This window comes from Phocoena phocoena, chromosome 4 (assembly GCF_963924675.1).
Source record: "Phocoena phocoena chromosome 4, mPhoPho1.1, whole genome shotgun sequence".
Classification (NCBI taxonomy): Eukaryota; Metazoa; Chordata; class Mammalia; order Artiodactyla; family Phocoenidae; genus Phocoena; species Phocoena phocoena.
In genome coordinates this window covers 7,348,864-7,374,340 of record NC_089222.1, presented here as the reverse complement: position 1 = coordinate 7,374,340, position 25,477 = coordinate 7,348,864, and positions in this window count along the sequence as shown.

Below are 25,477 nucleotides of genomic sequence, written 5' to 3'. Positions count from 1 at the left end.
TATTCTTTTTTTTTTTTTTTTTTTTTTTTTTTTTTTTTTTTTATGCGTTACGCGGGCCTCTCACTGTTGTGGCCTCTCCCGCTGCGGAGGACAGGCTCCGGACGCGCAGGCTCAGCGGCCATGGCTCACGGGCCCAGCCGCTCCGCGGCTTGCGGGATCCTCCCAGACCGGGGCACGAACCCGTGTCCCCCGCATCGGCAGGCGGACTCTCAACCACTGCGCCACCAGGGAAGCCCTTTATTCTTTATCCTGTAAAACCCTCTTAATTTCACCCAGTTTTGCAGTTCTCTGAAAGCAGACTGTCCACATCATGAATGTTAAATAAAATTTGTTAATAGCCCTAAATTGTCTTCTTTAATCATTTTTTAACAATTTTTGGCAACAAAGGGTGGGACCTGATTACTAATGGCCTATGGGACAAATCGATGCACAGGAGAGGCACCCACTGACCCTTTTATTTTTTTAGTGTTTTTTAAAAATTATTTTATTTATTTATTTATTATTTTTGGCTGTGCATGGGCTTTCTCTAGTTGCGGCTAGCAGGGGCTCCTCTTGGATGTGGTGCACGGCTTCTCATTGTGGTGGCTTCTATTGTTGTGGAGCACAGGCTTTAGGCATGCAGGCTTCAGTAGTTGTGGCACGTGGGCTCAGTAGTTGTGATTTGCGGGCTCAAGAGCGCAGGCTCAGTAGCTGTGGCACACAGGCTTCGCTGCTCTGCAGCATGCGGGATCTTCCCAGATCAGGGCTCGAACCCATGTCCCCTGCATTGGCAGGCAGATTCTTAACCACTGCACCACCAGGGAAGCCCCCTGACCTTTTTTGAGTTCATCGTTTCTCTCATTCTTACTGAGGATCCCTGGGTAATTCACTCTCGGATTTGCATTCCACTCTCTTGTATGCAAGCTCTCTTATCCAAACAAATATTATTTTAAAGATAATTACATATACGTATATTTTAAAATAATTATGTATGTGTATATACAAAATAATTATGTACGTGTGTATATAAAAATAATTATATGTATGTATATATTAAAATATACTTTTCAGAAAAGTTCTAAGAACTTTTCTGTTCCTACCACTGTAGGGACATTCACAACAGCCAATTTATAGAAAAAGCCTATCACACGATCTTTCAGAGGACAGAGGTTATAGACACCTATCTGATCATGTCTACTGAAGCAAGAAAATCTTTAAAACCAACGTTCTCCAAAGTAAAGGGAAATATACTTTAAAAGTGTTCTTCTCAAATCTAGAGCTAGAAGTCAGTAAAGTTGCCAAAGTTGGATGGGTGGGCTTTTCTAGGCATCTGATCGAAGGTCAACTTCTTCCCTGATCTCAAGGTTGGACAGACACAATTGTGACAATTAGAATCAAGCTTTAGATATGACCTCGATATTTTTTTTTCTTAAAATGTTTTTAAAGACTTCTAATATACAGGGAAGAAGTTACAGGGAGTCCAGGGCAAGCACATTTTCAAGCTATGATTCTGCACTCAAAGAACATTTAATTGTATAATTTCCAACTCAGGAGCCAAAAGCAAGATTGAAGCCCAGGTAGTTGGTTCTCATAGACCCATAATTTTATTTCCATTTTAAATATAAATAATATTTTCTGCTTAGATTTTGTAGGGAAAAGGTTTTCCTAGCGTGGTTTTGCAAATCTTCACACCATCATCTAATTTCAACTCCAGATGGTTCTGGAAAATTATAAAACTAGATAAAGTTTTTAAATTTCCCATTTATTATGATAATATGAATGGAAGAAACTTCTCTAAATTCACTCCCTAAGTGAAACCTTAGACCAAAGTCAGCTTTCTTACTACAAAAATATTCTTCAACCATAGCATATTTCCAAGCTTCAGTGGAACTGGTAAGTAGGGCAGGGGGTTGCAGCTGATGATTTTCCCTTACTACTCCCACTCCCAACTCTGCCTCTGAGCCCAAGATGTCTTCAATTGAGGGGTCTCTGTAGAAGTCTTATGTAACATATAGTCGCTTGAATCAAGTGCTACTAATTTTACTTCTTTTCTTCTATTCCCTTCTGGAGGGAGTCCTTTGCCAGATGGCGGCAGCACTGCCAGGGCTGGGTGCTTTCCAAATAGCTTTGAAGTGAGGCAATATACATTTGAGTCTGTATACTGTTATGTCAGAGTCTGGGTTTGAATTCCAGCTCTGACATTTACCAGCTTTGTGACTTTACATTAATGCTCTGTACACTCTGTGCTTTCATTCCATCATCTGTAAAATGGGTATGATAATGATCTAATTCTCAAGATTGGCATGCTTGTAAAATAATACATTAGAAAATTATAACACTGGTATGTAGTGAAGGGTGACAGAATATGCTATCTCAAAATACGCCACTTTGGCATAAGGACTGCTTTGAGTTAGAGGCAATTGAAAAACAGGAACCCACCCACTCCCACCCCAAAAAAACAAAACAAACAAAATCACCAATCTGAATTTTTTTCCTTTTCTTACAAGCAGGAGATGAAATTCCCCTGTGAAAGATGTCCTCCCTATACCTGAAGGAAAGTGACATTTTTATCATCAAGGGTAAGAAGTTGAAGAGAATTCTACACAGACAGAACTTATTAAAATAATTATTATCTTTTTTTAGCCTCCCCACATAGCTTAGTTATTTTTCCACAACTGCCTCTGTTTGTTCACCCTACTATAAAAGCATGTAGGTTCTCCTATTTCTTTGGATTTTCATTCTTAATGAAGGTTCCCATCTCACCTAAAACTTATGAAAAATGTGTATGCTTTTCTCCTGGTAATCAGTCTTAAGTCAATTTAAATTATGAATCACCCAAGAATCACCTTTACTAGTTAGCTTACCAAGAACGCTCAATATGTATAAAAAACAAAAACAAACAAAAAACATTATTTACATGTACAGCCTATTATAGAAAGAAGAGTTAAAAAAAACAATTATATGCTAATGCCTCTTTTTCAAACTTCTCTGGGGCCTATGGCATACCTACTAAATCAGAATCTTCAGGTCTAAGAGTTAATATTTGTAAAGCATTTAGAACTTGTTAGTTGTTACATCAAGTTATAGGTATGGCTTATCTGACTTCCGGAGGGCAGCCCCACACTTCGTACCTTTGATAGTGGTTCCAGTGTTGCCTGCATATGTGAATGACCTGGGGAGGAATATGAATGGATATACAGCATTTCTGGTCAAGTAGAGCATTTACAGGACAGGAAAGTTATCTAAGTTGTGTTTTGCTAACAAGGCACCCCAAGCAGGAGCAGCTCCATCCTAGGCCTAGAATTTTATTTCCATAGTTCCCCTCATTTGATCATCCTCTTGACCATTCAAGAGTTTTGATCAAAAACAGCAGCCTTAGGGTGACTCTCAGTCACAGTTGCCTCTTTGGGTCTCAGCGTAGTATTCATAAAAGATCATTGAAATCCTTTCAAATATCTTGTCAAGTTTCAGCCAGGACAAACAGTAAATATTCCTGGAAGTACTGAACGACCCCTTGGACACAAGAAGTGCCACAGAAGAGGGTGCCAAAGATACTAGTCTCCCCAAATCTAGAGCCACTCCCAGAGACAGCCACAAGAAAGACAGGCTTAGACGATTCTCTTGAGAGCTGGCAACAGTCTGGAGGACCCCTGACGTAAATAGAGTGCAACGCACATTTCTGTCTGGCTCTAATTTGGGGACCCTTAAGCTGATAGTTGCCAAGCCAAGTCCTCAGGACACAAAACAAGGCAAACAAGTCAGTCGTTGTCCCTGGGAGAAAGAAGATCAATAACCAGTGGGTACCCCAAACCAAATTCACAAGAGTCTGAATTTGCATAAGGAAAGGACAACGTGAAATTTTATTTTCCTCTTTCGACTGGGCACTTCAGAAATCTAAGAAAGCTAACTTTGATAAGAATTCTTACCCTTTGCCAGCTTCTGCCATTTTCCCCATATCCCATCTTCAAGGTCTGGAATTGGTGGGTTTTAAAATAAAGGGTGTAGCCCCAGTAGCTACCAGAATTTAACAAGGTTTTCCATTACTTTTAATTTTAGTTTCCCCTTGGTTGTTTAAAGGAATAACTGGTAGCAGTTTACCAGAGAATCCCTCAGAGGGGGATGCTCTCTGTCTCCTGCTCAATCGTGACTTGACACAGAGGACTTCCCTTCCCCCGGCTTCTGAGATCTGTGCATAATAAATCTTGTGACTTTACTTCCTTTGTATGAGTGTACTGAAACTGCATCTTCAATTGAAATGACCCCAGGGTTTTCATTTCCCCAAAATAGGAGCTTGGATGCTGAGGGGACTCCCTGCCGACCCTGTGCAGTAGCTGTAACTCCTCATTCAGCTGGTCATCGTCTGCATAGTTTTAATTCAATACATCAGCTACCACCCCCCCAACATATGTCAGTCTTAAAGTCTTTTGTTTCAGGTACCTCTTGTAGCCTTAGTTTTTCACTGGCCTTTTGCAATGAATCTTTTAATTAAGCTATTTTGGAATCTTGGAGGCTTTTAGAGGCTTTGGCATGCCAATTAAAATAGGTAGCCCATTCTGTTTGTTTTATTTGGGAACCCTTACTTCCAAGTGTACTTAAATGAAGTTTTTGTCCAATTGGAATGTTCCGCATAATGGCCATTGTAATTCTAGGTTGTCTTAGTAAGATCTTTATCATTTTTGTAGATTAGATATCTACAAGTTCCGGGACCACAGTCTTTAAACATAAAATAAGCAGTTGCTCAGGACAATGGCATTCTCAATTATTTGAAGCTGGAGGGTGACATTTCTTTAGCTAAGACTTTGGTCTCTCAGAGCCAAATTCGATCTAATTCATTCTGTGATAAACTTATTCTAGCACTGGCGTTAGGAGGCAAGCACTCTAACAGCTTTTAAAAGTTCAATCCACCCACTTTGTGGCTTTGGCTTCTGAGAGTCCCATTAGCAATAGAGCTATTAGTCCTTTCATAAGAGATGTCTTTATGGTGGTGGACATCCTAATGGTTTTTAATGGTCCAACTTAGATTTTTATTTTGATGGTGTAAACAGTCTGAATTTCTTTTCTTGTCTTAATTTATTTTCCCTAATTCTCCAGCAGTTTATCCTAGGGACTTACCTTGAGGCTTTGTGAATTCCCTAGTGGTTACCACCTGTTGTGACTCCCAAAGTCAGTACCCTGGAATCTATCCAGGATCCCAGAACATTTCTGAGAACTTTAACAAATGCTGGAAACTTTCCAGGAATTAGAATTAGAATTCCCACCACAGGTTCCAAATTTGTTTTTCCCAGGACTCCTTTTTTCTTTTAATTTAAAAAAATGTATTTTTTTAAAATTGTCATACCTTCTACTCTCCACTTCCTCCCACCCCTTCAGTCATGCTCTTTCCTTGGCTTATCTCTTGCAATGGTATCTGACTTGCTGTGAATGTACAACTGCCATCAAATGAATATGAAAAGTCCAGCAATCCCTCTAATGCTTGAGTACAGAATACATTATGGCACTGAAGCCCCTATGCTATTGAAGGGAGTGGGCTTTGAGCTCTTTTCGAAGTCAGTCTGGACAGGATTTATGATTCAGCTACTTTGACTCAAATCAGGCTGAAAATTCCTGGCACTCACACAATTTTAACTCAATTAAAATTTGGCTTAAATATGTCAGGCTGTTCTTTTGGAACAATACATCACCAAAACAGGAATGGAAATAAAAATTCCTGGGATTTTTTGAGCTTGCTGAGTGGTGGGGTGTATGGTGTATATCTGTGTTTTCATGTGTATATGTTTCTTTCCCAATTAGTCTGTATAAATCTGATTGAAGTGCTATTAAAATGCCATGAGCATGTTCCTTATGATAACTGTTTATTTTGAATTATTTAATTCAATGAATGTAAACTGATGCATAAAATGAGTTACTTGTATGAAATATAATTATACCACTAAAAATCCCAATTAATTGCATTATTCAATTCACATCAATACCAAATCTAAAATGTGAAACCATTTTATTCCATTTAAGTTGGGGAAAAAACTAGCACTGTTTTTTAAAAATGAGAGTTGAAGACAGGGCCTTTGTTGCTGTGATTATGTTTGTGATTTTAATTGCTGAGATATTCATGTTTGAAAAGTATCTGCTGTCAAAGCAGAGAAGCAGTAAATGCTCATAATGCTTTTCGTACAATGGCAATTACTTTGACAATCATTTTGAGGATAACCATAATGGGTCCATTTAGTGCGTGTTCTGTGAAGCACCATCAGGGTCAGTATAATGTCTATGAGAACGTCTGATAGAACAGATACTTCTATTATGTCATTCCCATTGATGTTATGGAAGGGAAAGTGGAGACCTGAACCCTGAGATAATGGAGAAAAAAAAGGAGCCTTTATTATGCTACTATTATCACATCTGAGAGACACTCTCTTGGGAAGCCATGCAACATATTTTTAATGTTGTTTTTCCTTTTTTTTTTTTTTTTTTTCCGGTATGCGGGCCTCTCACTGTTGTGGCCTCTCCCGTTGCGGAGCACAGGCTCCGGACGCACAGGCTCAGCAGCCATGGCTCACGGGCCCAGCCGCTCCGTGGCATGTGGGATCTTCCCGGACCGGGGCACGAACCCTCGTCCCCTGCATCGGCAGGCAGACTCTCAACCACTGAGCCACCAGGAAAGCCCAATGTTGTCTTTCTTTAGAAAATTGAAAAAACAAAAAAACTGATTTTTTAAAAAGACATGCAAAATCTCTGGGAAATGTTGAGTTGTAAAAGCACATTAGTGAGCCGCCTCTCTAATATTTCTTAAATGAAGTCCTGCTTTGAAACTAGAGGAAGGCTAAAATGAACTTTCTGGCCCATTTTGATTCTCAAATGATGTGATACAGAGAAGCTTTTTGAAAACCTAGAGCAGTTAACATCGTCCTTGAAATAAAAACTGGAACAAAACATTTGTAAAAACCCAGTCAATCCTAATAAGTTTACTCAACTCCAAAATATCTAAAATAGTTTACCTACTTTTGTCCTCCTATTGTGAATGTTGAAATAGAAAACTTTTAGAAGGGAGGTCAAGATCCTTTCAAGGTAGACGGAGCAGGCCCTAAGGATAGGCTGGCTTGGACGTACCTATTGTGACAATGCTGGCAGCACAGGTACAGGAGGGACAACTATTAGTTTTCACAAATTTTGCAAATCAGTCGTTCAACGAAAGTATGATTTGGAAATAAACTGTATAAACATAGAATTAAACTATATTAAAGGCAAAAGTAATAAATATTCAAACTCATCAATTCCTAACTGGTTAGCTACATTGTATTGTTATCTGTGCTCTCAATATCAATTTTTGTCTATTTTATCTGTATAATGAAAATACCATATAATGGTGTGCTACTGCACATTTCTTCCCAAAACTGCGATGGTGACTTCTTGGTAGCTTGAAATCAGCTATGGAGGGAGTATTTGAAAACAGCTGTGGTGGTAGTATTTATATTACAGATATCAGGTATTGGCAAATGCTACAAACCAAGAGTTGATTTATTGTCTTGTTGATGGTCTACACACAAGAAAGTGATGGAGAATATTAATAATTCAGATTAAACTTAAAAGTATGTAGTGTTGATTAAAACATGGGCCTAAGACCTTAACAGACATGTCATCAAAGAAGATATACAGATTGGCAAATAAGGATATGAAAAGATGCTCCACATCAAAGAAATGCAAATTAAAACAACAATTAAATACTACTAAACACCTATTAACATGGCCCAAATCCAAAACACTGACAAAAGCAAATGTTGGTGAGGATATGGAGCCATAAGAACTCTCATTCATTGCTGGTGGGAATGCAAAATGATTCAGACATTTTGAAAGATAGTTTGGTGATTTCTTTCAAAACTAAGCATAGTCTTATTATATGATCCAGCAATCATACCCTTTGGTATTTACTCAAAGGATTTGAAAACTTATGTTCACACAAAATCCTATACACAGATGTCTATAGTAGCTCTATTCATAATTGCCAAAACTTGGAAACAACCCAGGTGTCCTTCAGTAGGTGAATGGATAAATAAACTGTGGCATATTCAGGCAATGAAATATTATTCAGTGCTAAAAAATGAGCTATCAGACCATGGAAAGACATTGAGGAATATTAAATGCATATTACTAAGTGAAAGAAGCCAATCTGGAAAGGCTACGTACTGTATGATTCCAGCTATATGACATTCTGGAAAAGGTGAAACTACGGACACAGTAAAAAAATTAGTGGTTGCCAGGAGCTGGAGGGGAAAAAGGATAAATAGGCAGGGCACAAAGGATTTTTAGGGCATTGAAAATTCTCTGCAGCATGATATTATAATGATGGATATATGTCATTATACATTTGTCCAAACCCATAGACTGTACAACACTGAGGATGAACTCTAATGTCAACTCTGGACTTAGGGTGATTATGATGTGTCATTGTAGTTTCCTCAGGTGTAATAAATGTACCACTCAGGTGGGGGATGTTGATAATGGGGAGGCTGTGCCTGTGTGGATCAAGGAGTAACTGAGACATCTCTGTATCTTCCTCTCAATATTTTTGTGAACATAAAACTGTTCTAAAAATAAAGTAACAAAAAAGTATGGGTCTATAGGTATAATTTGCTACAAATTGTAGCAATTTACAAATTATTATAAATTGGAGGAATAGTCTTCTGGGATCTGAAACTATTATACAGTTCAGCAAAGAAATCACTAGTCATTGAAAAACTAGTGAGCGTAGTAGTTTCCAACATACATCTTTATTGTTTCACTTTTATCCAACTAATTAACATAAACAAAAATACCAATCAGCATTCATGTAGGGATTATACTTGTTCATCACTGTCTGTTTATGGATACAAACATTGCACCAAAATCAATGAAAGCCTTTTGTGAGAATCAATTGGCTATAAGAACTTATAATAAAGAAGATTTTTTATTGTATTATTTGTAAATAGCGTGCTGAATATCTTTTTATCAGTGAATTTATAATACATACATGAGTGTGTGTGTGTACATGCATGAACATATTTTTTCAGAGAACATGTTGTTAAGCTAAACACACCACTGTGTAACTAAATGCTATAATTTCAAATAATCTAGCCTAGATTACCTCCCACTTACCTATTCTAGGCCTCAAATGACTCCATTAAAGATTATCCCATTGGCTTAAAATGTTGAGCCCTTTCAAAAGGCAACTATTTCTCAACAGGGTATTGATGGAAGCTCAATTATATATACTTTAAATTAGAATTCATATATCAGATATGGGTTCATTTTAGTGCCTTAAAGATTTTTCACATTGAGATTTTATGATTTTTGAATCATAAAAAGATAAAACTAAACCAAACTTGGAGGAAGAATCTAAGGCTCAGAGAGACAGATAATCAAGAAATCACAGAACTATTTAAATAATAAATATTAAGAGTTAATTTATTGAATCTACATTGTATGCTATGGTCTAAATGTTTGTGTACCCCTCAAATTAATATGTTGAAATCCTAACCCCAAAGGCAATATTATAAGTAGGTAAGGCCTTTGGAAGGGGACTAGGCCATGAGAGTGGAGCCCTCATGAATGGTATCAGTGCCTTTATAGAAGAGAGTCCACAGGGCTCCCTCGCTTCATCCACACGTGAGGACACAATGAGGAGTGCGTGACCTGGAAGAGGGCCCTCCACCAACCATGCTTGCACTTTGATCTCAGACTTCCAGTTTCTAGAACGAGGAGCAATATGTTTCTGCTGTTTATAAGCCACCTAGTCTATGCTATTTTGTTACAGCAGCCTGAATGGACTAAGACACTATATGTCATTCAGTATACTAGGAACTTTATATGAATTATTTTATTTAATTCTCCCATTGGTCCTCTGTTGGTACTTCATTTCGTCCATTTTACAGATAAGGAAACTGAGACTAAAAGACTTTTTATGAAGTTTGTCCCCAAGTTCCCAGAGGTGAGTTATAGAACTAGGATGAGGTCCCAACTATATAATTAAAGACCCTATTTTCCCCCAGCTTTAGTGAGATATCATTGACATATAGCATTGTATAAGTTTAAGGTGTACAACCTGTTGATCTGATACACCTATATATTGCAAAATGATTATCACTGTAGCATTAGCTAACACCTCTCTCATGTTACATCATTACCATCTCTGTTTTATGATGCAAATATTTAAGATTTACTCTCTCGGCAACTTTCAGGTAATAATACAGTATTATTAACTATAATACCAATACTTTACATTTGATCCCTAGAACTTTTTTTTATAACTGAAAGTTTGTGCACCTTGACCAACATCTCCCCATTTGCCCCAGCCCCCAGATCCTGAGAACCATCATTCTTCTTTCTCTTTCTATAATTTTGGCTTCCACTTATAAGTAATATCCTACAGTACTTGTCTTTTTCCATCTGACTTATTTCACTTAGAATAACGCCCTTGAGATCCATCTGTGTTGTCGCAAATGATAGGGTTTCCTTCTTTTTCATAACTGAATAATATTCCTCTGTGTGTGTGTGTGTGTGTGTGTGTGTGTGTGTGTGTGTGACATATTATTTATTCATTCATCCATTGACAGACACTAAGGTTGTTTCCATATCTGGGCTATTGTGAATAATGCTGCCATGAGCATGGAAGTGTACATATCTCTTTGAAATCCTGTTTTCATTTCCTTTGGGTATATACCCAGAAGCTAGAATTCTAGATCAGATGATGATAGTTGTATTTTTAATTTTTTAAGGAATCTGCACAGTGTTTTCCATAGTGGCTGAGCCAATTTGCAGTCCCATCAACAGTGAACAAAGGGTTCCCTTTTATCCACATCCTGCCAACACTTTTGTCTTCTTGATGACAGCCATTCTAAAATGTGTGAGGTGGTATTTCATTGTGGTTTTGATTTGCATTTCTCTGGTGATTGGTGATGCTGAGCATTTTCATTATCTCTTGGCCCCTTGTATGTCTTCTTCAGAGAAATGTTTATTCAGTTCCACTGTCCATTTTTACATTGGATTCACTGGGTTGTTTATTTTGTTGGTATTGACTTGTATGAGTTATTTGTATATTTTGGATATTAACAGATGTATTATTTGTAAATATTTTCTCACATTTCTTAGGGTGATTTTTTACTTCATTGATTTTTCCTTTTGCTGTGCAGAAGCTTTTTTGCTTAATGTAGTCTTACTTATAATATTTTTTTCTTTTGTTCCTTGCACTTTTGGCATCATATACAAAAAAAGCATTGCCAAGATCAATGTCAAGGAATCTTTTTCCTTATGCTTCCTTCTAGGAGTTTTATAATACCAGGTTTTACATTTAAATCTTCAATCTATCTTGAGTTAATTTTGTGCATGGTATAAGATAGGGGTCAAGCTTCATTCTTCTGCATGAGGTCATCCAGTTTTTGCAACACCATTTGTTGAGATTATCCTTTCCGCATTGAGTATTCTTGGCTCACAGAGCCTATTCTTTAGTCTTTACTTTATACCACTCTTAGAATCCAGAACTTTGATTACTGAATTAGGACTTATCATGCCATTGTATGCCATTTCCTGTAATATAGTATTACTTAACATAAATAAAGGGAGAAAAAATGATGTTCTGGATTGTTAATGGATAGGAAGAGGTTCAAAGATTGAGATCCAGGTCACTCCAATGTTAAGGAGTTATATAGAACAGGAGAAACAAAGAAAGGGGACTACCGCTGTAACCAGGACCACAATAGTGCTGCATAAGAAACAATCACAAAAATCTCAGCGGTATATAACAAAAAGATTTTGTTTAGCTTACAAGCTTTAGTATTAGCTGCCCTAGGCTGGGCTCAGCCAATCTTGACTGGGCTCACCCATGTATATGCAGGTTGGTTAGAAGCTGTGTTATGGGCAGGGTTGGACAAAGACAGTGTATCTGCAGCAGCTCTGTCCACATGTCAGACCTTCTGAAACCACTGGACAAGTCCCAGCATGTCTTTCTTATGGGGATGGCCTTTTCAAGCCTCTGCTTGTAAAACATTTGTTAATAAACCATTGGCCAAAACAAGTCACATGCTTTAACCCAAACTCAGACAAAGGAGAAATAAGCTACACCCACAAGGGGAAGGCATTGTAAAGTTTTTCTGCAAAGATGTATGCATTGGGGTAGTGAATGATTGTATCTATTAATACAATCTACCTCAGAAACTAAGGCTGAATGGCCAATGACACTGGAAGGAAACAGTGTGTTTCACTGAAAGCCAAATGAAGAACATGTGTCAGGGAGAACACGATCATCTATTCTGTGTCAAATGTCGCTGTTAGGTCAAGTAAGATGAGGACTGAGAATTGAACATTGGAGGTCATTAGTGGCTCTGAAAAGAGCAGTTTCAGTACAGGGCTGGAGATAGATTTCTGATTGGCAAAGATTTAGGAGAGAATTGGAAGAGAGAAATTGAAAAGAAGGATTATAAATAATCCTTTCATAATTTTTGGCTACAAAAGAACATTTAGTAATGGACTAGTATCTGACTGAGAAATTAGGTCAAAGAAGATTTTTAAATTACTTATTTTAATATGAGATAAGTAATAGCAGGTTTATATGCTGATGGGGGTCACTCAGTAGATGAGGAAAAATGTAGTACAAAGAACAGAGATTTGTTTGCATAATGTCTTTGAACAGGCAGGATGAGATAGGATCTAGCTCATAATTGGAAGGACTGTCTTTACCTAGGAGCCTGGAGAATTTATAGAAGCGATGGTAGAATATATGCTGATACTGACTGGGTAGCTGTGGTCTTGGGGGTCTGTAGAAGTTCCCTAGTACACCACGGACTTCCATCTCTGGAATTCTGTAGTATGAAAGTGAGAGAGCCGTCAGCATAATCACCTACAACTGAACATTTTCACTTTCTATGGCAGCTCTCAATTTTACTTTACATGACTTTCACCTAGCATATGTATGTATTGAAATAGTTAATAAAACATTCTTCCCTCCACTCCAATTACAAGAAATCACATTATAGCACATTCATTTCTCAATGTTGCTTTAGACCTGAGAGTTTAAAAGTCTTTTTATCCCAACTGAACCAGCTGCATGGTTAAAATTACTCTTGAAGTAGCTCTTATAGGATTAAAATCAGTAACATTTAGTGACAAGAATCAAACACTCCCTTTGTAGAGACTGGATATTAAGAGTTTTCTTTTTCCTGAAGCTACATCTTAATTGACACAATGGATAAGAATCCCCAAGTACCCTTATAGGAGTCAAAGAAGAAAAAAAAAACTAAATTAGGAGAAAAATAAAAGATAACGATGAACAAAATATCCTAGGACCCAAGTGGAATTGCCAAACAATGCTATCTGCTCTCTTTATTATGGATTTTGTTTTTAGAAAGCAGCAAAAGATGTGTCCCTCCTGAAGTACTTGTAGTCTTTAACTGGAGTCTCCCATATTCAGTCATAGAAGCTCTGCTTTTTTTTTTTTTAATCTTCTGCTGTCAATGAAAGCACACTCTTGCAATACTCTGGGGTGACCTTGTTTTCAAACCTGATTGCTTAGCCCGATGTTAGAATGAAAAAAGATAATGCTACAGTATAAATCTGTCCTTATAATAAAAAATTGGAGGTGGTGAATGGTGGCAGATGGATTCCAAACTGAAGGAATGCATCCTCCATATGTTTTGTCATTTAAAAACCAAATTCTATGCCAGGAACAAGATGGACATTTGGGACACATTTGGCCAAGGGTCTTGTCCTCGTTGTTGTCATTGAGACCATCCTTGTAACCACAGGTTTCCACACATAGGCTGCATGGTCTGACCACAGCCTGCTTCCTTTGCCAGACCTGCTGTGAGGCTCTCAGTAATCATCATCACCATCATCATCCTCTTCACCATCATCTTCATCACCATCATCATCATCATCATCATCATCATCATCATCTTCATGATCATCTGGGTATTTGTTTGGGTGGAAATGCTGCACTCTTTTCTAACTCTGTACTATAGCCTGGTGTGAGAAAAACACTTTAAATGATTGCTTTAAAGCTGAGCTATCTTGGATGAAATTTTGAAATTTATTTCCTTACTAAATCTACATATCGATTAAAACTAAAACCAGTCTTATAGATAAGCTAAAATGATTTTCTTTCTATTTTGACTAAAATAGATAACCAACAAGGACCTACTGTATAGCACAGAGAACTATACTTAATATTTTACAATAATCTATAAGGGAAAAGTATCTGAAAAGAATCTATCTATCTATCATCTATCTATCTATCTCTCTATCTATCTATCTATCTAATCTCAGCCCAAGAGCAGTTATCCCAGGCAAAATCATGTTTCTAGAATCCAGGACTGAGTGTTGATAAGAGCCGTAGGGAAAAGTGCTTGGTACCTCAGTGAACAGGTTAGATGGAGAAAATCTTGGTTTCAGATTTGAGATGCTAGCTTATGCTGATTGTCTGGAATAGTTGTATGAGTGACTTTAAACTCAACTGGGAGAAATCTCCCAGTGAGAGGTGAATATTGACACCCTGTATTGGGGGAGGAGGTATGCATACTACCTTCTCTCTCTCTGGGAGTGGTATTTAAGATCCCACCACTTTCTTGCAAAGCTTAGAAGTTTGCTCCAGTCTCTAGGTTATAAGTTTCTTTCTTTCCCATCTTTTATAGACAACCTCCCTTAATCACCATTCACCTTGGTACACTCTCTCTGGCATCCCAGTGCTGCATTGAAAGTGACCTTAATCTTGCCAGTAATAATGACAGAGCCTCTCGCACTGTGGTTCGCAACTTTGGCAACACATTTTATTGTCTAAGGAGCTTTAAACTACTGAGGAGCACATCTCCCTGTAAGGGGTTTGCAGCCCAATTTGGGCAATGGGAGTTTTAATAGCTTCCCAGGTAACTCTAACTACAGCCAGGATAGAGAGCACCTGCTTTACTTTGGTGAGCGAGTATAGTTCCTTCAGGACCCACTGGCAACTTCCATCACTTCTTGCTTTGGAATAGCTATGGTGTGTGAAACCCATTTCCTATGACTGTTTTCTCCCTGAACTCCGTATTTGTTCTAACTAGAGAATCACTTTTTGCAGATGCCTAAATTGTAGCTGCTATTGGTGTTAATAAAACTTGTGGTTCTAGAAATACGGAATGTCAAATCTTTGAACAGCATTTTTACCTTTTTGCTATCAACAGTAGGATATGCCTCTAATATTTTATTTCTCTTTGCTGTTGTTCTGTTCTTTCAACACATGTAAACCTAGTACTGTTTGATGGATTTTAGTGCAATATTGTTTTCTTTTCCTTTGATTTTTGGTCCAGATATTCATCCTTCTAACACAACTCTTCCAGATTTTGCTACCAAAGCATACTCTAAGTCCTCTTGCAGTGAGATACAAAGTTCTGAGTCTACCAAAGGCATCTATTGTTTACCTAAATCTTGTCCAACTTCACCCCCCTGAGTGAGATAATTCTATCCAGAAGGAGATGCTCTTCCATTAAATCAACATCCAACTCAGGCTTGGACCAGCTCTATCATTGCCCTACCTGACTGCCAGGAAAATATGCCTCATCTTTGTTAGTATTTCTTTTAGAGTCATAATTCTATAAATTTCTTGGGTGTTGTTCTCTTAAGACACAGGAAATGTAGCTTCATCTTGGTAATGGAAAAAATCTACCTATAGTGCTTTAAATATTCTATAACAATCTTTCATACTGCCCATTCAAATTCATCCAGAATTTCTCTAACCACTGCTTTTACTGTCCAAACCTTTAAGAGATATTTCTCTAATTACTCTTACTGTAAACTGCATCTGGTATTAAGATATTGTTTCTCAGTGGATTTCTGGACTTGACTGTTTTTGGTAAAGTCATGTCAGGCTGCTCTATGAAAATATTCCTATCTTTCTATTTTTCATTACTTTGGACCCTGGTCTAGTAATATTAAAATTTTCCCTTCATTGCTTTTCTTATGCACTCAGTTTTCCATTTCATTTACGTCTGCTCAGCTGTTAATATTGTAGTCATCCTTCTAAGGAAATTTCTCTTTTCCTCTGGCTGAGAGTGATAGCAATAGAGGCCTTTGGAAAGGAAAAATGTATCAGTCTTGAAAAAAAAACCACCCTGGGAACGGTTCCAAATATTTTAAGGAAATTCCTGCTACCTACTCTGAGATTTCAATGATATTTGGAGTCCCATGGCAAAGAACATGACCCAAACTTAACAGCCTTTCTTACCACCTTTTCTTGTTTGGCTTGCTGAATTCCGGAAGAAATCTGTGTCTCAGAGGGGTATTTGGTTTACACCTTAAACACACTGCAATGCACAGGGCAGCCTCTGGCAACAAAGCCTTCCAGAACAAACCCTGATAATAAATGAGGGAAGAAGGCAAAAAGAAATTAAGTAACTTTCCCAGATCTACAGATCAAGTTAGTGATGGATTATGCTAGACTCTGTGCTCTTCCACCATGTTGTACTTCACCTTGAAGGGCAATTTAAGAACGGGGTTCAGCAGGAACAAAATACTAAGGTAATAGAGAGAACAGTGTGTGTGTGTTGTGTGTGCGTGTGTGAGCATAGCATGTGTGCACGTGGTGGTCTTACTAGATATTAAGTATTCAGCTAACAGATATATTTATCTAAAGACCACCAGAAAAATCTATACTTATTAACTGGGTAGATATTTGGGAAAGTAATTTTTTAAGTAGGACAGTATGAGGTTAGGATACTGTTCAGGTAGTGCTTGGATGCTAAGAGTAAAGAGAGCATGTTAATCCAAGAGAGATTGTAAAGGAAGACAATGAAAAGGGCTTGACTGATGAATGGCTATTCCAAGCAAAGGAAAGAGAAGTGAAAAAAATGATTTTGCTATTGTAAACTATACGGGCTAGGAGAATTATGGTACAATATACATAGACGGAAAATTGAGGAAATAGGTTTGGGGAAAGAAACATTGTTTGATATGTAAATGGTACCCTGTAGCCATCTAGTCATAGTTTGTTTCTAGACATTATATCCTGGTTTGCCTCAGAGAGTTACACTTTAAGCCTGTTGTTTCAGCATTATTTTTAATATTGCCCCTTTTACTTGCAAAAGTGTGCTATTTGTACAATAAACTATGCAGTTACCATAACAGGAATCCAGTAAGGTGTGGAATTCTGTAACTCACCAGTATTTCCAGATGAAGTTAAGTTTAAGAAATAATGCCAGAGAATTTTGATAAATACCAGCAGGACACAGTGATATAAGTTGTTTAACAGCTAAACCGTACCTCAAAATGTGCAACATCTCTTCCAAGGTCACAGTGGAACAAAATCTGGAAGCTAAAATCTTAGGTGTTTTTTTTTTTTTTCCCCAGAGACATGAAAACATCACACATTACATGTAATTAGAGGGGGAGAAAGAATAAAATAATACTAGGAATATATCCTCTATGATAAATCTTTGTTGGGGGAGTTCAATTAACCAGACAGAGATAGGAACTGAAAACAAGGGGGCTGAGAATAGTTTTAATTTATATTATCTTTAACACTGAAACATAACATCTGTACGACACCTGGATGGAAAACTAATCTCTACCTGAGTTTGGGAAATTTTGACTCTCCTGACACAACTTTAAACTTTATTTGAACCCAAGTTGTTTAAAGTGTATCTAAAACACAGAAACGGATATATCCCACCTGGTTGCTGTCTGACTTAACCAATGGGCTTGGAACATTTTTGGTCAGGATGAATATTGGAAATAGGAGGAAACTAATTTTAGCTTGATTGATTATAATACTATCTCTTCAAATCTTGCTTATTCTCATGTATTTTAAATATTGCATCTGTTTAGGAACCCTTCTTAATAGAGCAGTATAGAAAACATATGCAGACTTTGGAGGATGGTAGCAGCACAGAAAAAGTCATATGGACTCCATTCAGCTGACTACAAAATTCAGCATATGGAGGAGTTGAATTTTGATCCCAGTTCTGCTATTACCTTGCCATGTCACTCACAGAAAAATTTCTCATTCCCTCTGTACTCCAATACCTTCTTATTAAGAATGAGAGGCATCCTGACATCAATTGTGTGGATTAAATATGGAACTGACTCGTTCATTTCAATATGAGTTTGGAAAGTTATAAAACAATGTAAACTACTATTAAACTTAGGTCAAGATACACATAATTCATCTTTAGAAATGTTGTTGACATCATGCTCTGCTTGATACTGGCAATCTTCAAATTCTGCTCTAGTTTTTCTTGGTTTTCATTTTATAAAATCTTTAGAGGATAAGTTGGGAAGATGCTCTTTCATGTAATTTCTTCACCTAAGTATTCGTGTTTCTGGGCTTAGCCAAATTATTGTCTCTAAATCATAAATTAGTACTGTCCCATGACTCTATAAAACCCTGCCTCAATCCTTAAAAATCTGTTAGTAAAAGTCATACATTTTCATTTTAGGAAAAAAAGATAAACATGATATTTTTAAAATTAAATTACCTGTTATCTCATTTCTCAGGGATAACCTTTAAAAAAAACTGTATTGTATATATTTGGTCTCACTTTTATTTGTGAGTAGATTTGTATTTATAAGTGATATAGAAGAGTGTATACATATGTGTAAATGTAAACATGATTGTGAGTATCCAACATTTTACTGATTAATGTACTCTTTAACTCTCTAAAACAGGCTTGATTCAAATCTTATCCATGCTCTTTGCATTTTTAATGCTATATCTGTCTCTTGGAAGACACCCTCAGCAAATGGTCTCACCTCTATTTTTTTTTAACAACTTTATTGGAGTATAATTGCTTCACAACGTTGTGTTAGTTTCTGCTGTACAACAAAGTGAATCAGCTATATGTATACATATATCCCCATATCCCCTCCCTCTTGCACCTCTCTCCCACCCTCCCAATCCCACTCCTCTAAGTCGTCACACAGCACTGAGCTGATTTCCCTGTGTGATGCTGCTGCTTCCCACTAGCTATCTATTTTTCATTTGGTAATGTATATATGTCAATGCTACTCTCTCACTTCGTCCCAGCTTACACTTCTTCCTCCCCATGTCCTCAAGTCCATTCTCTATATCTGTGTCTTTATTCCTGTCCTGCCCCTAATTTTGTCAGAACTTTTTGGTTTTTTTTTTAGATTCCATATATATGTGTTAGCATATGGTACTTGTTTTTCTCTTTCTGACTTACTTCACTCTATATGACAGACTCTAGGTCCACCCATCTCACTACAAATAACTCAATTTCATTTATTTTTATGGCTGAGTAATATTCCATTGTATATATGTGCCACATCTTCTTTATCCATTCATCTGTCAATGGACACTTAGGTTACTTCCTGACTATTGTAAATAGAGCTGCAATGAACATTATGATACATGACTCTTTTTGAATTATGGTTTTCTCAGGGTATATGTCCAATAGTGGGATTGCTGGGTCATATGGTAGTTCTATTTTTAAGGAACCTCCTTACTGTTCTCCATAGTGGCTGTATCAAAAGCCCATTAGCTGGGAATGGTCTCATCTTCTTGCTACCAGACCTACAAATCTGACAACTATCCTCTCTTTTGCCACCCAGTTACAGTAGGGAACATGTTTTTTTTTCTTTCCACAGGCAGTAGAGCCAATTGTGTATATTCTCAGGAATCTCATTATAACAATTATTCTTTCAGTCTTCTCTTTAGTTGGTTCACTCATATTGACTGACATTTAACTTTTGTTTTTCAGATGTAGAGATTGTTATTTCTACATAATGATGGCTCTCAGGTGTATATTTGAATTACATGACTCTCAGGTGCATATTTGAATAACTCACACTCCTTAGCTCATGACTGGCAATGAACAATTTCACAATTTCTTTCTTTAGCTCCAAGCCAGTACCCCTCCAACCAGAGGGACCCAATCCAAACTATTTATCCACACAAAGACAGTCTTATCCTTACATATTCATAATATATATAGTATACTTGTGTTGGAATTTTCTGCCTTGTATAGAACCAAAAAAAGTTATTATCAGATAGATATGTAAATATGTTAATATCAATTTTATGACTAATAAAAAAGAGCTAGGTTGAGATTTTGGCCCTGGCATGAGGCCAAATAGACTTGCTGACAGTCTTCTCTATATACTTTTTGCTTTTCTTTTCTTTCCTTATTGCACAAGTTGGGACTGCCCAAAAAATCATGAAAGAACAACACAAATTACAATTAGGGAAAATCAGGAATGAAATTACAGAAATCAAGAAAAAATTAGAATAAAATAAAAATATTTCAGAAATTAGTATTAAAGTAGAAAAAGCATAAACAGGAATTTAAACAACAGATAATTCCTCAAGCTAAATAGAAGTTGAAAAGGAAGAATATTAAAAGTGGAAAAGAAGTAACACACCTCAGGATTTGGAAGGAAATGGTAAATGTAAAACATATGCAAAGAAGATCCAACATATGTGTGATAGGAATTTCAAAAGAAGAAAAATTGAAGGACACAAATACTAATAACAAATATTTAAGAAATTGAAAAGTCACTAGAATGATCAATTCTGAGACTTAGCCTAGTAAAACACAACAATAAAGTTTAAAATACTCTTTTGAAATAAAAATGAAGACCTCCAAATAAATCACTTATGAGAGAAAGATCATCATGTCATCAGAACTTTTTAATAACAACTCTACGTCAGTTGCCAATGTTTATTCAAGGAAAGAATGTGTGAATCAAGTATATGATATCTTGACAAACTGATTTTCAAAATAAAAGCAGAATTAAAGTTATCAAAATGCAAAATCCCAGAGAATTTTAGTCTCATGAGACTTTTATAAAAAATCCACTAAAAATGAACTTTAGATTACCAAAATAATTGGAAGAATATAGATAAAAAATATCATGAGTATATAAAAACATTGCATTTGGAACTAAGAATAAACTATGGTTATGTGGGATAAATTGTGTATCATAGGGATATGCTTTGACAAAACATATGGTTAAATTATAAAAAAAAATAAGAGGACAATGGAAAGAGCATGTCAAAATATATAATAACAGTTATTACCTGAAAGTAAAATGATATTACTTCAAATTCTATGATATGGGAGAGTGTGGAGTAGGGGAAGAAAAGTTTATTAGATATTTTCAATCTTCTTAGCAAAGCACCAATAGAAAATAATTCTTGAAAGGATACCAGAAAATGATGTTAATATTAAAGCAAACATAGGAACAAAAATGCAAAACTCCCTAAGACAAACCATATACTAAAATATAATGTGCTACTCTCATCTAAAGAGGGATATTCCTAAAAAACGATGGAAGGATAAATCATAAAATAATAAGTGAATGAATGAACTTGTAAGAGAGGGAGGGAATAGAGTAGACAGAACAGGGATAGAGTTTGCTCTTCTTTAAATGTGACCTATTTCCAAGACTTAACTTGGAACTATGCAAAAATTTTAAGTAAAAATGAAACTATTAAAAATATTTTAAATTTCTGAAATGATTCATTATGTGAACTAAACCAAGGCATATACTTGGAAGCATAGAAAGGGATTAGTCTAAGTCACGTGGAACACATTAATTTGATAATACTCACTAAGGTATTATGTTGAATTATAAGAAAGACTGCAAAATAAAAATGTATAGAGTTTTTGGCAATCATATTACTAGTGGTAGTTGTCACTATTATAATTTTGATTCACTATGTGTAATGTGAGATAAAATTAATGGGTAATTATGTAATATTTTAATTCTAGCATCTTCAGTGTCCTTGACAACTGGAATTTTTCAGCATTGAAGGGAGTAGATGAAAATGTAAGATAGAAGTTATGTAAAGATCTTATAAAGTAGCCACATGATTTCATTACTTATGGCATCACAAATATAGCTCTTGATCTATCCAATGAAGAGGATGAAAAACAACAAATAACTCAGAAGCAGTGAGTATGCTGAATTTCCAAATTGTGGTCACATCACAAGGAGCCAGGACAGTTGTAGAAATTGCTGATTTCAAATCTGATGAAATAAGTGTTTAAGTATGGGCAAGCTTTACAAATCTTACAGCAAGGAAGTTACCAATGACCTCTAGATTTGGGTCAAAGAATTCAAAAGACAAATTTAAAGAGGCTCTCATGGTCAAAATTAATATAATTTGTAAACCAAAAATAGTAATAAGGCAAGAGATTCAGAGCATAATGTATATTACATCCATGATTTGAAAATCATTCAAAAGAGATTGATCACCAGAGAAGAATGATAATTAATCAACTCATTAGTTTTGTATTGTTTTGTTTTGTTTTTTAGAAAGGAAAAAGTAAATCTGTCTTTATTTTTAAATCATGCCATCTACTAAAAAATTTCTCAGGAATCTCCAAAACAATCTACTAGAATTAATAAGTGACTTTAGCAAGTTCACAGGATACATTTAAAAATTAATTTAGTTTATATATGAATATTAATTGGAAATTCAAATTAAAGCAATTCCATTTGCAATGTCATTTAAGGAATACATTTAACAAATTATATAAAGTCTCAAAAAATAAATTTAACAAATGATAAAATACATAACATTTCCTGAGAGAAATAAAGAATACTAAATGACTGGAGAGATATATGATGATTATGAATTGCAACACTCGATATGGCTATCGATTCTCTACAAACATTCTTCCAAAACTGCAATTCTAGTCAAAATATCCGCAGGCTACTTTTTGTAGAAAGTGACAAACTGATCTCAAATTTATATAGAAATACAAAAGACCTAGAATGGTCAAAGCAATTTTGACAAAGTAAAAACAAATTGGAGGACTTATAATATCTGATTTCAAGACAGTATACATTAACAGTAATCAAGACTGGGTGTATTGGTGTTAGGGTAGACAAATTGGGACAGATTACAAAAGACCCATTCTATGTAGCCTGTTCATTTTCAGACAAGGGGCCAAGATAATTTAACTAGGAAAGGATAGTCATTTCAACATTGCTTTTTTTTTTTTTACATCTTTATTGGAGTATAATTGCTTTACAATGGTGTGTTAGTTTCTGCTTTATAACAAAGTAACTCAGTTATACATATACATATGTTCCCAAATCTCATCCCTCTTGTGTCTCCCTCCCTCCCACACTCCCTATCCCACCCCTCTAGGTGGTCACAAAGCACCGAGCTGATTTCCCTGTGCTATGTGGCTGCTTCCCACTAGCTTTCTACCTTACGTTTGGTAAAGTATATATGTCCATGTCACTCTCTCACTTTGTCACAGCTTACACTTCCCCCTCCCCATATCCTCAAGTCCATTTGCTAGTAGGTCTGTGTCTTTATTCCTGTCTTACCCCTAGGTTCTTCATGACATTTTTTTTTCTTAAATTCCATACATATGTGTTAGGATACAGTATTTGTCTTTCTCTTTCTGACTTACTTCACTTTGTATGATAGACACTATGTCCATCCACCTCACTACCAATAACTCAATTTCTTTCCTTTTTAGGGCTGAGTAATATTCCATTGAATATATGTGCCATATCTTCTTTATCGATTCATCTGATGATGGACACTTAGGTTGTTTCCGTCTCCTGGCTATCGTAAATAGAGCTGCAATGAACATTTTGGTACATGACTCTTTTTGAATTATGGTTTTCTCAGGGTATATGCTCAGTAGTGGGATTGCTGGGTCGTATGGTAGTTCTATTTGTAGTTTTTTAAGGAACTTCCATACTGTTCTGCATAGTGGCTGTATCAATTTATAATCTCACCAACAGTGCAAGACTGTTCCCTTTACTCCACACCCTCTCCAGCATTTATTCTTTCTAGATTTTTTGATGACGGCCATTCTGACTGGTGTGAGATAATATCTCATTGTAGTTTTGATTTGCATTTCTCTAATGATTAATGATGTTGAACATTCTTTCATGTGTTTGTTAGCAGTCTGTATATCTTCTTTGGAGAAATATCTATTTAGGTCTTCGGCCCATTTTTGGATTGGGTTGTTTGTTTTTTTTTTATTGAGCTGCATGAGCTGCTTGTAAATTTTGGAGATTAATCCTTTGTCAGTTGCTTCATTTGCAAATATTTTCTCCTATTCTGAGGGTTGTCTTTTGGTCTTGTTTATGGTTCCTTTGATGTGCAAAAGCTTTGAAGTGTCATTAGGTCAAATTTGTTTATTTTTGTTTTTATTTCCATTTCTCTAGGAGATGGGTCAAAAAGGATCTTGCTGTGATTTATGTCATAGAGTGTTCTACCTATGTTTTCCTCTAAGAGTTTGATAGTCCCTGGCCTTACATCTAGGTATTTAATCCAATTTGAGCTTATTTTTGTGTATGGTCTTAAGGAGTGTTCTAATCTCATAATTTTACATGTACCTGTCCAGTTTTCCCAGCACCATTTATTGAAGAGGCTGTCCTTTCTCCACTGTACATTCCTGCCTCCTTTATAAAAGATAAGGTGACCATATGTGCGTGGGTTTATCTCTGGGCTTTCAATCCTGTCCCATTGATCTATATTTCTGTTTTTGTGCCAGTACCATACTGTCTTGATTAGTGTAGCTTTGTAGTATAGTCTGAAGTCAGGGAGCCTGATTCCTCCAGCTCCGTTTTTCTTTCTCAAGATTGATTGGGCTATTCAGGGTCTTTTGTGTTTCCATACAAATTGTGGATTTTTTGTTCTAATTCTGTGAAAAATGCCAGTGGTAGTTTGATAGGAATTGCATTGAATCTGTAGATTTCTTTGGATAGTAGAGTCATTTTCACAATGTTGATTCTTCCAATCCAAGAACATGGTATATCTCTCCATCTATTTATATTATCTTTAATTTCTTTCAAGTGTCTCATAAGTTTTTGCATACAGGTCTTTTGTCTCCTTAGGTAAGTTTATTCCTGGATATTTTAATCTTTTTGTTGCAATGGTATATGGGTGTGTTTCCTTAAATTGTCTTTCAGATTTTTTATCATTAGTTTATAGGAATGCCAGAGATTTCTGTGCATTAATTTTGTATCCTGCTATTTTATCATATTCATTGATTATCTCTAGTAGTTTTCTGGTAGCATCTTTAGGGTTCTTTATATATAGTATCATGTCATCTGCAAACAGTGACAACTTTACTTCTTCTTTTCCAGTTTGGATGCCTTTTATTTCCTTTTCTTCTCTGATTGCTGTGGCTAAAAGTTCCAAAACTATGTTGAATAAGAGTGGTGAGAGTGGGCAACCTTGTCTTGTTCCTGATCTTGGTGGAAATGCTTTCAGTTTTTCACCATTGAGGACGATGTTGTCTGTGCGTTTGTCATATATGGCCTTCATTATGTTGAGGAAAGTTCCCTCTATGCCTACTTTCTAGTGGGTTTTTATCATAAATGGGTGTTGAATTTTGTCAAAAGCTTTCTCTGCATCTATTGAGATGACCATGTGTTTTTTCTCCTTTAGTTTGTTAATATGGTGCATCCCATTGATTGATTTGTGTATATTGAAGAATCCTTGCATTCCTGGAATAAAGCCCACTTGATCATGGTATATGATCCTTTTAATGTGCTGTTGGATTCTGTTTGC